General features: G+C 46.3%; 1 long non-coding RNA gene across 1 annotated transcript in view; it reads left to right on the top strand.

The window, feature by feature from the left end:
* LOC109319219 overlaps nt 1–6,026 on the top strand; it is a 31,122-nt gene extending 25,096 nt beyond the window's left edge. Inside the window, exon 3 of the long non-coding RNA XR_002103415.1 lies at nt 5,992–6,026. This is a non-coding gene — a long non-coding RNA (uncharacterized LOC109319219). The remainder of the gene's footprint in view (nt 1–5,991) is intronic.
* Nucleotides 6,027–12,119: the final 6,093 nt, after the last annotated feature.

The raw sequence follows: 12,119 nt of genomic DNA, 5'->3' as shown, positions 1-12,119 counted from the left end.
TGCACTGGGGGTCTCTATCTGCCTCCCCCCTGCCCTACCCTTTTCCCCCATATACACTTACCTTCTTGGGGGGTGTCTGTCTGCATCTGTATGTGTGCATGTCTGTCCCCTGCCTGCCTGGCAGTAATGGGTACACGGCATCATGTGGCTCTTGGGGCAGTGGCAGTGGGGAGTAGAGTCCAGCCTGCAGCAGCTGCCTCTGCCCCATATACAGATCTGGGGGGTATATTCCCCCTGGGCCTCTCCTAGGGTGCACACAGCATCTGGAGCCCCCCCCCCACACACACACACTGGCACAGAAACAAGCTGCTCTCACAGCCCCATCCTGTGCTCTACCCCAGCTGTGCACTGCCTGCCCCTGCCCCAGCCCTACTTCTTCCCTCACTGTGGAGGCCTCAATCTGCCCCCCACTTAAACAAGAAAAAAATCTAAAGGGGTACATGAGCTGAAACTTTGAGGCAAAAGGGGTACACCTGTTTTAAAAAAGGCTGAAAATTCCTGCTTTAGGAACAACCAGGGCCATGTGAGGTAAGGGCAGGGCTGACCCTGCCTTATTATGTTTGCTACAGCCTAAGCAATCTCAAAGGCAGTGCAACATGGCAGCAAGTCAGCGGTGTATTTGGGCAATTCTGTGCATGGGCTGCCAGCAATGATGACTGGGCCATCAATGTGGTGGCTGCTATGCTTGTGCCCTCCTTCCTCCTAAAGTGGTGCTTGGAGTTGCCAGTCGCCCCCACCTTAGTGATGCTATCCCAGCGAGTAGAACTAGTTCAGAAATGATGGGGTTGTCCAAACTGAATTTGGATGAAAATCTAAACATTTTTACTGAAAACTGAAATATTAATGAAACTTGCTAACCGAAGGGCTGTTTAAAAACAAAATGTCAAAACATTTTCTCACTACTTTTTCAACCAGCTTTTACAAGGCAGCCCAATAAAACCAGCTTCAAAAATTCCTGTCTCTTCATATCTGTGTGTCTCTGTGGTTTTCAAAGGAATTTTTTACGCCTTCCTCTCTCTAAAAGGGCTCACAGATTGACTTCTGTCTCAGGGTAGATATGGGGAGAATACCTTGGGGTGAGTGGAAGCAGTATTTTATAAGGGCCAGTAGAAGCTACTAGGACAGTGGTTTTCAAACTTTGTAGACTTGAGGCACCCCTCTAACTTTTGTGAAGTAACCCCCACCCCCTCTTCAAAATAACACATTTAGTATAGTGCTTGAAGAAGGGCTGAGAAGGAGCAACTGGCAGGGAAGAGTCTGCATTACAGTGAGCAGAAGCAGGAGGAGCACCTGAAAAGGAAGAGCTTGCACTCATCTCCTCACTGCGGCCTGTGCTTATCTCATTTATCACCTTTTTCCCAGCGGCCTTCCAATGCTGTCATGACACTCCAGGATGCCATGCTTCCTTGGTTGAGAATCACTGTAAGACAATGAAATAGCAAATACAAGGGGCATTGTATTGCTTGCTTGCTATGCCTTACATGATGAGTTTTGCAGCACAAGCAGCAACAGTTTAAGAAAGCTTAGCTCTGACTATGGACCACTTCCAAATTTGCCTATGCCATTGCCAGCACTGCTCCCAAATGTCATGTAGACAAAGTCCTTCCCCCTGCCCCAAAATGCCTCAGAAGCCCTTCTGAACCATGGGCAGGCTGCAGCCCATGGGCCACAGCTTGAAGGCCCCTGTATGAAATGTAACTAGATCTTAAAAGAAATGAAGATTAAGAAACAGTGCCCTTGGTTTCTCCTGCAGGTGACAGCCTGCACCCTTCAGAGGAAACATTCCTTGGAAACTTCAATTTTAAATTTGCCAGGTTTTCTCTACCCTTTACAAAGTATTCTACATGGAGGAAATATTAGGCCCAAACTGATAAATAATGCAATGTTATGAAATGATAGAGGAATCAGCTTTTCATACTGGAGTATTGACTAACAAAAAATAACCAATAGAAACAATTTGAACCTCTATAAAGTTGATCTGAGGAAATGTAAGCCTTCAGCATTTGAGAAGGATCAGCACATGATTAGATGAAATATATAGGCATCAAGCTCCAATTCGGATGGAAAACAGTATTACAGTAGTTAACAGAAACGAGAGCACGACATAAGGTTGTTTCTCCTCAAATACAGCTCTTCAAAATACCAAGGAGTTAAGTTTTATACTTAAGTTTCTCATTAAGTTCTGAAACTACATTGGGGTCATCACTTTGGAAAATTGGAGGAAGGAAGTGAAATATGAAATCAAAACCTGTATTGTTTGCTTTGAATAAAGAGTGCCCCTTCCCTCCATCCCCAGATATCGAATTGAGCACCTGCATCACCTGCTTCAGCTGGCCTGAGTCAAGCACCTCCTGCAGTGTAGGTCATGGACCAGCTGGAGTGGGGACCATGTGCAGCACGCTCCAGGACTCGGCCAGAGCAGGTACTGGGATCTGACATACAGGGGACCAATGCCTCCCCATTCCTGCCCTCCACATACCACATCCAGCACCCACTCTAGCTGGTCTGGGACTGCAGTGCACACTCCAGGACCTGCACTGCACATAGCACCCAACTTAGACTGGGTGAAGCCGACACAGTGTAGTACAGTCCAGACCAACCGGAGTGGGCACTACAGGCACTGCATCCAGAATGAGAGGGAGGGTCTTAGACTGGCCCCATGCAGCTGCTGCATGCAGTGCAAGTCCCAGAGCTGGCTCTGGATGCAGCATATATCCTGGGCCCTGCACACAGGGCTGGCTTAGTGCTGACCATGTAGTATGATAGTGAACTTGAGGCCCAGGGCCAGCATGGCAGGTGGACAACGTGCAAGCCACATTCATCCTGTGTGCTGTATGTCTGACACCCCTGCTTTAAATGAAGAGTCTATATAGTTCTGCAAAATACTATTATTGCTGCTTGCAGGATTCACTAGGAACCGTAAACTATGCATGAGTCTACTGAAAGAATTAAATTGGAAATCCAGTGCATCTGCCAACATGTGACCAATATACTATTCAGTCCCGTCACACTTGAGTTCCTATAATTTTGTATGAACAAAGGATTTGGGCCCCAATAAAGCAAATCGCACGCCAAGCTTGACATTATGCATGGGCTTAGTAGCACTACTGAATTCTAGGCAACCATTCATGTGGTTAAATTTTTGAAGTATGTTCTTCAAGGGTTTGGTACTTTTTTCCTTGGCATTAATTTCCTTAATGATGGTGTGTAAATAGAAAAAGAATTTTAAAAACTGTGCATGTGGGGCAGATATAGATATAACATTAAATAGGTGGTTTTTCTTTGTGACTCACTTTTAATTGGAATGATAACTATTTGAAAGCCATTTAACATTTATTTCATGAAAGGTTAATGGGATTCATGGTTTTGTGGGGTTTTTTTTGGTTTTTTTTTAAAGGAGCTGAATGCAATACAAACTTTGCCAGAAATACAAATCGAACCTTTTATTCTTTTATCAAACAATTTCCTGTGAACCTATTAAAGAGTAAAGTGGTACATTAATTAAACGGAGAACTTTTGTAGTAAGATAAGTTTGTGTTCTGTTGCCATTTAATTTGAAATTCAATTTGTTACATAATGTCACTTTTTTACGCATGAGCACTGCATAAAAAAAGATTTGCTACTTTGAGCAAATAATGTGCCATGTGAATACTGCTTATCAATTCATGGGCATGAAAAATTAGTTCCCTAAAATTGCCTGGGTAGTTTTTGTACTATATCCTTGTTATGGAGGTACCTCCCCCCAGTGGATAAGACTTTAGTTGCATCTTCAGTCTTGTCCAAAAACTGAAAATTCATAAGGAGATGATGATATAATATAAATTTTCCCTGTAATCACCTGGGCTTATGCTAGTCTACAGTTACTATGCCTAGGGCATAAATACAAACCTTGAGCAGAACCAGCAGCTTTCTCTGTCTTCCCCACTTACGAAAAGATACCAGAGTATTCTAACAAATGGTTTAAACTCTAGATAATCTCCACTATATTTGAATAGATTGGCTTTTTGATAGTATTGTTGACCCCTCTTTTAGTCATGAGGGTCCTGATGTTAAGTGCTTCTTCCTTTACAGCTTCAGCTGCTGCTATTCATTTGAATGATTTTCAGCTTTCATTTTTAAAAAAAAAAAAAAAAGCAGGGAGGAGAGAAGTCTAGTCCTACCTAATATGTGATGAAAAGCTTGAAAAAGGGAACCCTGAATAACTTCTTTTTATTCTACTGCTATAATATAAAATATGTTCTGGAATATTTTATCATTTCAGGCCCTGACCTTGCAGTAAGGCACATGCAGGCTTACCCATCCATGAAAACAACCTAAATCAGATCTCATAAATTGTATCTCTGACCCCCTTTTTTTTTTTTAGCAGAGCTTCCATTGAGTACAATGGGAGTTGATTAAAAGGGGATGGCATTAAATCACCACCACAACAGATCCAGTGAGCTATAACATCAAATATAACCTTTCTCTCTTAACATCCTACAATTACCTTTTACAGTGCCCTGGAGAATCCCTGTAAGGTATTGGGAGCCCCAGGAAGCATAGGATCAGTGCAACAGGCTTACTCACACAGTCACAGAACCCTGCTTTAATGTATCCTTTCAAGAACCTGCTATATCCTAGATGAGTGAAGGCCTTACTGGAGCATTCCCACACCTGTATATCTGTGACTACCAAAAAAAAAATGCCAGTGGCCTCTTCTGGCTGATCCTCTTTAGCTGGATTAGGAATCATGATTAGAACTGGCACAAGGTATGTCTTTCATGAGATGCCCACCCTTGCATGCTGGCTCTGGTGCATGGCTGATCCTTTTTAGCTGGATTAGACTTTTCTCTCCCTCTCTGACCCTTCCATCCCTCAGCCCTCCAACTCCCACTCACCTACTGCTGTATCATCCTCTGTGCTTTGGCTTTCAACTTTCCCTCAGAGGTCTACCTGTCAACAATTGCATTTGGTCAATAAGCAGTTTAGAGCTTATGAAAAAGGTCTAGAATGTGGAACACTGTAGGTAGATGGCTTACTTTAGAACTGAATCCTGTCCCTATTTGGTATAGAAACTCCCACTCATTTTAATGATGAATTATCAAGTTATCCCTATAGAAACTTCCATTAATTTTTTAAGTTTGTTATTTTACCTTTGCAACATTGCAAATAATGGCAACATTTCTCCCAGAGCTGGGTGAAAGCCAGGGAAAAGTTCAGTTAACAGCAGTTACTCAGGCTATTTTGAAATTTCCCCATGCTGTCTGGCTCCATTTCCCCTGAGAGCTGCCAGCTTTCCCCTGGCCAGGTGGCTTGAGGGTGTCTTGTGTCTTCTTCTGCACCTATCTCATGTCCTGAATGTGAGGTGGGGATATGCAGCAAAGGGCTGTGTCATAGAAAAACTGGAAGCTAAAGCAAGGAGCTGCTGGGGTTTAACATGACAGAAGCATGGAGTTGTGAGGAGCCTTGAAGCATGCTTCCCCACAGCTTCATGCTCTTGCCCGCACTAAATCACACTCTGGTTTCCCCTGCCAGCATGGAGCCACCAGGGTTTAGCACATGGGAGCACAGAGCCAGGGAAAAGCATGCTTTCTCTGTGCTCCTCCCATGCCAAATCCTGCTACCTCTGTTGCCAGCACAGAGCCACCCTAGTGTGGCAGGAGCTTGGAGCCAAGGAAGCGGGCAAGCATGCTTCCCTGAGGCCCCATGCTCCCACCACAGCAGCTCTGTGCTGGCACAGGAGCCTCCAAAGCTTGGCACAGCAACATGGGGGAGCAGGAAAGTATGCTTCCCTGTGGCTTCATGCTTCTGTTGTGCTACACCCATGGTGGCTCTGCTGGTAGGGGAACCTGGAGCATGGAGCTGCTGGGGTTTAGCACGGCAGGAGCGTGGAGCCAGAGACAAGCGCGCTTCCTTGCTCCTCTGTGTTCTGTGACACGGAGGCCCAGAGGCTTCGTAGTTGGGCTTCCAGCCTCTTTACAGCAAAGCCCTCTTCCACTCCCCCTATCCCAGGACAGGAACAGAGGTGGTGCAGAGGGAAGCTGCATCCCCATCGAGTCACCTGGCCAGGGGAGAGCTGACAGTAATTTGGGGGGAGGGGAGGCCAAGCAGCATGGAAAAATGTTACTCAACCTTAAGGAACCACAGCTAATTAAACTTTTCCCCAGCTTTCACCCAGCTCCAGGTAAAAGGTGCAGCCCTCTCTGGGAGAGGCTGGGCTTGGGTCAGGGGGACTGGGGGTCAGTAGAGGGCTCCCCACAACAGCACAGCTCCCTGCCCCCAGACCCCAGGATGGATGAAGAGGGAAGTCACAGCCCCCATGATCCTGCTGCTTGAACTCTCCAGTCAGCACTGGTGGGACCCTGCCTGTTGCTAGGTATAACTTAGCAGCTTTAGTTTCCATCCCATTTTCAAACACAGGCCAGAAAAACAGCAGTCTGGTGGAGCAGCCAGGGAGGCAATATTGGGCTGAGCTGCTCCTGCAACACACTTGGAGGTAAAGAGTGAGGCTATGGAGAAGGAGGGGGCCTCATTTGTCTTGAGTAAGCCATGAAAATGCACCCTGCTGGGGAAGGGGGGGGGCCTGGTGGGGCTCCTAGTGGTGTGGGAACCCCCAGGAAATGCCAGGCCAGTTGCCTCCCCACTGGAAGGTGAGTGTGGGGTGCCTCATAACCCCAGTCTCCACATCTCTGGTAGGCTTGATCTGCACAGGGGGAGCCCAGGCTTATGGAAGCCTGATGCAGAGTCCAGGTTGGGGGAGGAATGTGGAGCAGCACCCAGGCTCTTTGAGCCCTGTGGTTGCAGAGGCCCTGGGAGGGGGCTAGATATGGCTGTAGTCACCTGAGCTTCACAGGGTGCAATACCCCAGGGTAGAGGGCCAGGCGGGGCTATGGGCACCTGAGCTGGATGGGCTGGTAGACCCTGATGGAGCCCCAGTGAGGGATGGTGTATGGAACTCCAGTGAGGGGGCAGCATGGGGGTATAAGAACCTAGAGTCAGGCACGTCTGTGGCCACCTGACCCCCAAGGGCTGTACAGCCCCATTGAGGAGGCCAAGGGCTTGGAGCCCTGTGTTTGTGTGTGTGTATAAAGACCCAGTGAAAACCACTGGTGGGGACATCTGTGAGGCATCAGACATGTAAGGGGTGGTTGGAGCATGTAAACAGTGCCCCATTACAACAGGAGTATCGTAAGGGCAGCCTCTCTCCTATTTAACAGCTTAATTATTTAACAACAAAGCATGGCAGGAAAGCAAGGCGGGCAGTTTGCTCAGAGATGGGGGTGAACTAGAGCTAACACCGGGCCTGGAAGTCACCTTTGTCGCACTAGGCAGTACCACCTCTTGGACAGCAGAGCTCAGGAGGGTGGGTGGATCATCCACAGAGCAGGAGTGGAGGGGCTGATGGATATGCATCCTACTTTCCTTATGTTTCTGGGATCTGACTGCTGTTACTGCAACATGAGCTGGGTAGCGCAGCCCAAAGTTAATTTTCACCTGAAGTGGCATAAACTTGAGAAGCTTGGGGAACACTTGGCACCCATTTTCCTTCATCAATGTGCAGATGGAAGCATTTTAAAAGATGGCATGTCACAAGAGAAGTGTAACAAAGACCTTAGATGTCTAACCAATAGTTTGGCAACACTGAAAAGAAACCATTACGTTTCCACTCTTGTAGCCAAACCAAACAAGTCAATTTCTTGTTTAGAACATTAGCCTGTTAGTTATATGGTTCTAAGACCAGTGTCACTTGTCTTTTCCATCCCCAGGCCTGTTAATACTATTGAGATCATTGGTCTTTGCAAATAGATAGACATAGTAAAACAAGGCCAGATTCTGTGGCTGGTTATATCAGCATAAATCTAAAGCAACTTCATTGAATTACTGTGGATATATGCCGCTTATAGGTGACAGAATATGGCCCACAGATAACTTGTTATGTGAGAGGCAGCTGTCAGTGGCTACAAAACAAGAAGGAATTGGGCCGTGGGATAATGATAATCTATGCTGCAGGTATCTAGCTAACCACAGCCAAAAGCCAAGCCAGCCACACAGAAAATGCAAACACACTTTGGATTTAAATTCATAATAAATCAGGAACTTTACATAATTTTTTACAAACGATAGCTTTAATATCTTGTCTTTCAGTTGGGTCATTTTCAGGCTTCAGTCTTTCAAGGTAAATTTTATATTTTTGAGGCCAGCTGTTGAGAGAGTCGGATTTTTTTTCTCTTACAAGATGGTGTAAACAAGATCTAAGCTAGTGTGTGCATTATTAGTTAGATATTTTTTTTTTGTCTTTTTTTATTTAAGATAGTTGCAGTGATTATGAATTGGTATTTATGACTGTGCACACTGGGCTTTATTCAATCTGTAGGGTACCACCCTTTTGATGTCGCCCCGCCCCAAGACCCCTGAGGGTAATGCGGGTGTTCTTACTCTGCCTCGTCGCCCCCGTTCTCACCTGCCACATCTTGCTGTACCGTCAATGGGGGGGGCTGTCTAGCGAGTCCCTCATTGCCCAGGTCCAACCCGGCTGATGTACGCGGGGCTCCAACCACCCCTGCACCCTGGCCTCATGCCACCTTCAGAAGCGGACCCCAAGGAGGAGGTATGTGGCTCCTCTTGCCTGTCTGCAGCCTTTCCGTATACCTATCCCTTATACCTAAAGGGTCGAGCCTTTACAGTTACAGGTTTGGCTCCAGACCCTCAGTCCCTAGGACCTTTGTCCCTAATAGACATGGGCACCTGTGGTTCCAGCGGCGACCCCGCCCCGATCAGGCTCCTCCCTCAGGACCCTTGCCACCCTGCCATGCCCAGCATGCACTTGGTTCCCGTGGGTCCTCCACGATGCCTCCTCTTCCCCATCGTCTCGCCCAGACGCCGTCCATCTGCCGCCAGCTCCTGGGAGCTGTTGCCGATTCCCTCTCTCCGGCTCTTCCTGCTCCGGCCCCTCATCCTTCCCTGGACGCCACGGGGCTTCGCTCTCCTCTTCTGTTGTTGACGGGTCTCCCTCTTCAGGGTCGTCCGTCCCTTCCTCTTCAGCCCCCGCCGCTCTTATCTTCACCAGCCGGCATCTGGTGCTGATGTCACCGGCCAGCCGCAGCTGTATAAAAAGCCGGCTCCCGAGCCACACGGGTTTCGCCAGCGCGTCGTCCCCTGCCACAGGTGAGTGTCTTGTTTCACCCCAGTCTCTGGGACAATGACCAAAACAAGTTCAAAGGACTCTAAAATAGCATCGCTGTCACACTGACTTTGTCTTAACTGGAACTAGAAGCATATGGACACTGAAGAACTCACGAGTCAGATGCAAATAGAAAACAAGGTAGTTGCCAATTTCTCTTAGCTTGCTAAATTAAAACTTGAAAGATGTTTAAAATGTGAACACAACATGCATGTCATTTTATTTTCCCTCACTCTGCTTTGTAAATGAAACTATGCATGCTTTCCAGTATTGAGCTTAAGTAGAACTTAATAGGCCCAATTCTACCCCTCTGCACAGACATGACATTCAATATGACCACATGAGTCTAAGCGTGGCAAGATTTTGGTTAGAAGTCTGGAAGTGCTTTGTGCTGACTGTCAAGTATTAGAACCTAGAGAATCTTTCTGGAATCTGTCAATGGAAAGCTTTAAGCTTAGGTTAGAAAGGCATCTGCTCAGGATGGTTTAGAGTGAAACGTTTTTCCCTAAGCAACAATTGAGACTAGATCAGGAATGTCGGGCTCCACTGGACCAGCTGTGTGCTAGCTTCGGGGTCAGTCCAGATCAGGCACACAGACCGGCCCCATGCACCAGTGCCAGCATGCAGGTTGTGGGCACCTCATGCAGCACATGCCCTGTGCCAGTTCTAATCCTACCCTGACCCTACACCCTTCATCCACCCCAAGGGGCCAGATGAATTTGACACTGCTGGACTTAAATGACCTCCCAATGTTCTTTCCAACCCTATTCTTTTAGGATTTTATTAGTGAAGTCTCTAAAGACTTTTTTCTAAATGTGCAAGGTACAAATAAACACATTAAACTAAGGACACTATTTAAGATGTGATCTATAAGAAAACCAATTTCCTACCTTCTCCGCTCATCCCTGTAATCCAATTTTAAAAAATCAAATTGCAACATCCTTTATAAATGCTTGTGCTCTATTTTGTGTGGGAAACTATAGATCTTTAAGGACTGAGGCTTTTTGAATGTCTGTACCTAACCAGAGGCAGAATCAATGTAAGTTTTTGGGGGGTTTTTGTAAATGAAGTAGTTTAGATCAGTAGCAAACAGAATACACATTCATCCTTTGGGGGGGGTGGGGTGGAATCCTAGACTAGGTTCCACCATTTTAAACCACCCTGCATGTACCGAATTTCTGTTCTGTTACAAGTATAGACTGGTTTCCAGTCACTTACATGGGTACAAGTGTAATGTCTTGACCTGGCCTGAAAGACTTGCTTCACTTTCCCACTTTTGTGTTGGAAAAGCTGTGTGTGCATGCATGGACACCCTTTACTTGCAGTTAATTCTATAGAGCATACCATAATTCCTATCTCCTTCCCCTGTTTTTTTTTTTTTAAACTAGAGATCTTCACTGTTGCTATCAGTAGTCACTTTATCTTCAGTTTCCTTTTAACTCTCTCTGATTTTATTAATGATCCCACCTTTGCCATGTGCTCCCTTCCTGATTTTTTTTGCATCTGTGTGATTTCAGTATAATAGCTTTTGATCAAGGAAAAACAAACTGAAAGTTCACTGGTTTTAAAGTCTCTGAAGTTACTTATGGCTAGGGACATAAATTACACATAAACCTGTTCAAACACAACAGAAACTCAGTATACACAAACTGCTTTCAAAATGGCTGAAACCAGTTTAACTTTAACTTAAACCTGAATGGATCAGACTTAACTGACTTAGGTTGAATCAGTTTACTTAAATTCTGTGCCAGATCCAAGTTCTCACAGTTCCCAAACTTGCCAGGATGGTTTGAACCCCTCCCCACCCCTTCCCCCCAGGGTGGGTGGGCAGGCTAGCTTTGGCCCAAGCTGCCTAGTTCCAGCTGAGCAGAGGGGTGGTCTAGTGCCCCTTGGCTTTTGGCCTCAGACACTGCAGGCATGTGGCTGCATTTCCAGAATCAAAAAGTGAATGTTCACTTTCTTATTGGTTCAAACTATGCAGGGCTTCTTGACTGTTTGTATTTAGCCTAAGAGTCTTGAGCTACATCTGTGATAGTCTCAGGAGTAACTGCAGTGTAGTGTAGAGATGGCAAATTAGCACTAAATGGGTAGTGTGACAGGGGCCTCTGCTCCTGTCACTTTTAACAGGGAAAGAACAGCCAAGCTAAGCCACATGAGAAAAAAGGGGCCAAGGCCTCAAAGGCTGAAGCATGGAAAAGAAATAAAAGCCTGAGCAGCAGAACATATAGACTGAACCAGGAAACAACAAAAATGGTTGAGTGACATCTGCAAGGCATGGCATGACTAAAGGGTGGTACTTATGATCTTCATCCACTCCAGAAGCATGGTTAATAACCTAAGGCACAGGGTAGGGTCCATGGGGAGGACATGTGGTACCTGGTAACTGCTGGCAGAGCTCAAGATAGGTCATTGGTAGCAGACTACGGGTCTGACCTAAGTAAGTTAAGTTAGGGTTAGGACAGCATCAAGAAGATAACTCCAGGATTTTTATCAAGGTATGGCAGCTAAGACTGAAGGGGAGCAAGGGGGAGCTGGAATAGAACAGGGTTAGCATGGCCACAAGAGGGTGCTGCCAACACTTCAGGACCTATCTTGGCACCTGTACCAGCAGCAAACTAGCAGCTAGCCGACATTGAGCTTCATGCTCCTGTGGCTGTCCTGCAGCTAGCTTGAATATCTCAAGATGTCTGCAACTTGAGTGTAAACAGAACTTAAGGTACTTTTGAAATGTTGCTCTCAGACGCATGGTGCTTCATCTTCTCTTTCACCCTAGATTCCTAGATATGAAAATGGGTCAAGTTCAGCAAAACACGAGGGGCATCTTCACCTTGGTATCATCTCTGTTCTGGAGCTGCTTGGGTGTTTAGTGCAGGCTAGCCTGCAGTCTGCACTGAACAGCACATGGGGGAATTTCCCAGGACTCTCATAGGTCCCAGCCATGCCTCAAACCAGGGTTGGA

This window comes from Crocodylus porosus, unplaced genomic scaffold, assembly GCF_001723895.1.
Source record: "Crocodylus porosus isolate Cpor-Errol unplaced genomic scaffold, CroPor_comp1, whole genome shotgun sequence".
Taxonomy (NCBI): Eukaryota; Metazoa; Chordata; order Crocodylia; family Crocodylidae; genus Crocodylus; species Crocodylus porosus.
The sequence above is the reverse complement of the archived record's forward strand: the minus strand, read 5'-3'. Positions and strand labels throughout refer to the sequence as shown.